This window comes from Nansenia antarctica, assembly GCF_963989245.1.
Source record: "Nansenia antarctica genome assembly, chromosome: 5".
NCBI classification, from domain to species: domain Eukaryota; kingdom Metazoa; phylum Chordata; class Actinopteri; order Argentiniformes; family Microstomatidae; genus Nansenia; species Nansenia antarctica.
The window spans coordinates 34,360,650-34,363,166 of NC_137690.1; positions in this window are offsets into that span (position 1 = coordinate 34,360,650).

Consider the following 2,517-nt stretch of genomic DNA (forward strand, 5'->3'; position numbering starts at 1 on the left):
ACTATGTATCTATTATTTATATCTAAATGTGGTCTCATATGTGCCTTTAGGGACAAAACAAGTCTGGTTAGTTTGGTTAGAATGACAATTCATGCAGATGCAGCAGAAAAGCTCCTTAACATAAACCCAGTGTGGCTCAAGCTATTATGAGGACCTAAGCAAGAAATGTTGAGGCCCCACACCCACCACACGACCACTGTATGACACTTAGAAAAAAGAAAAAAATCATATGGCAATAATAAAAACAAGACATCATAGGAGTAATAATAATGTATAGGCCTACAGTATAAACATTAAAATAAATGCAAATTATGTATTCTTTTTTTTTAATTAATTTTGTAAGATTTATTCATCTTTTTAAAAAAGTATTATTAAGATATAATATATAAAATAATAAAAAATTATAGAATAACATAATATAAAGGACTGCCTTATTAACAGCAAGGCTAAAGAAAAGTCTTCAGTTGTTTTTCATAAGAGGCAAATGTATTTTATAATCGGAAGGAAGTACCAACACATTTACTAAAAATGAATAAAAGAAGCATTCTGCTTCCCTACTGTGTAGTCTACATATAGGGAGGTACAGTACTGCATAAACCAATGGCACCACAGTGATATTAAAATGATTGGTGTGTGTGTATATATATGAGTACCTTTCTGAGGTTTCTGTGTCTGTGTGCATCTCCGGTTTGACTTTATGACGCCACTTCCCATGGCTGTTCCTGTCAGACACATAAACAACCACAGTTTAGTGGGACTGCCAAGAAAACAGCAAGCTCAGGTAAAGAAAGGCAGGTACAGGGTAATGTCCACATAGACAACCCTGTAATCTTGTTATCTTCTGGCTCATTCCTGACTGATTGGCCTAAATCCTACAGGAGCGACTATGTCTGTATTTCTATGAAAGGTTACAGCATGAACTCTAGGGAATTAGATTTTGAAATAGGTCAAATACGTCATTCTTGTCATTTTGGTAAGGATATGGTACATACAATATTTTATGTTTTGCAATACATTCACACCTGTCAATTCACATGCCATCATATTGTACAAGAGGTCACTACATGTTGTTGTCACACTGAAGGTCTTCATAGTGTCAGTGTTTCATAACTGACTGACCTTTTTGCAATGTTAATATTGTTTTCAAAAACACTGGAGGGTTTAGTGAAAAACTACCAGAGAGAAACTGAGACCTCCTTACCTCACTTTTCTCCAATCCTCAAAGGGTAATGATTAACTGACGGTTCAGTTTAATGATGCATGTCTCCTGAGAAACATCTTTCTTACCACTTAAAATAATTTTATTTCATAGATGTCCGCCAGAGAAGATAGATAACTCACCTAGTCACTGTAGGTCTATCTATCCTGTCAACAAGTCCCAAGGTCCTTCTGCCGTGAATGGTTGGTCTCAGAGTGGATTTCAGAAGCATTTGCGCCTTTGCATCTCTCTCAAGACAGGCTTTGAAAGCAGAATACTACACCAGAGACATGCTAGAAAGGTGAATAATAGTATTCTCCACTATCTCACGACTGGCTTCATGTCCTGCTATTCCATATGGTTTGGTTGCTCTCTTGCTCTCTGGTGCGGTTTGCTCTTACGGCTCACTGCGATCACTTAATCAAGGCAACAAGCCTGGAGTGGATTAGCTTGGCTAATGACTTGATGCGGCTAGACTGTTCTTTATATAGATGGCATACGGTAGTAGAAAGGGTAACATTTGTTGTTTTACGACGTACCAAGACATCAAACATCAAAGGGATGGTTCACTATTTTACAACGTATAGTCAGATGGTTCCTTACCTTAAAAAGTAGTATATGCATGGTTCAGAGTTGGCCACATCAACTCAAATTACATTTCAGATTTGGTTGGAAGTTATGTTCAGGTGATTTTTTGTTGTTGTTCCCCAATCACCCCTATTTTTGTTAGCGGTGGGTAATGTTGCTGTTTTTTGTTTGTTAGCGCAGGTAATGTTAGATTAGGTCAATAATGACTATTTAAAGAACCCATACATTACTTTCAAGGTAAGGAACCATCTGACTGTAAGGTGTAAAATAATGCTCCATGATTTTTGAGTAAATGTGTCGATTTAATTTGTGTGTGTGCAGGAATAGCTTTTCGGCAGCTGCACCCATGACTGAGCAGTCCTATCCAGGACCCACTCTGCTCACCCCAGTAGGCGAGGGGGCTAGAAAAGGTGCCCTAAACATAGCCTACCTAAAAAGTTCCTGCCTGGACTACCACATCACCACCACCGGATCACCACCACCGGAGCCTGGAATGGGACGGACCTTCACAGACAACCAAGCCAGTGACCGACCTGAAAGGCGAACTGCCATCATTTCCAGAGAGCTAAGGAGATTCCGGATCGACATTGCACTCTCTGAAACCCGACTGGCTGATGAAGGGCAGCTGATGGAGGAAAAAGGCTTGATGATCCGCGAATCCATGGCGTAGGTTTTGCTATTAAGAACAGTCTCATCAGCCACCTCTGCGAACTCCCTGTGGATATCAATGA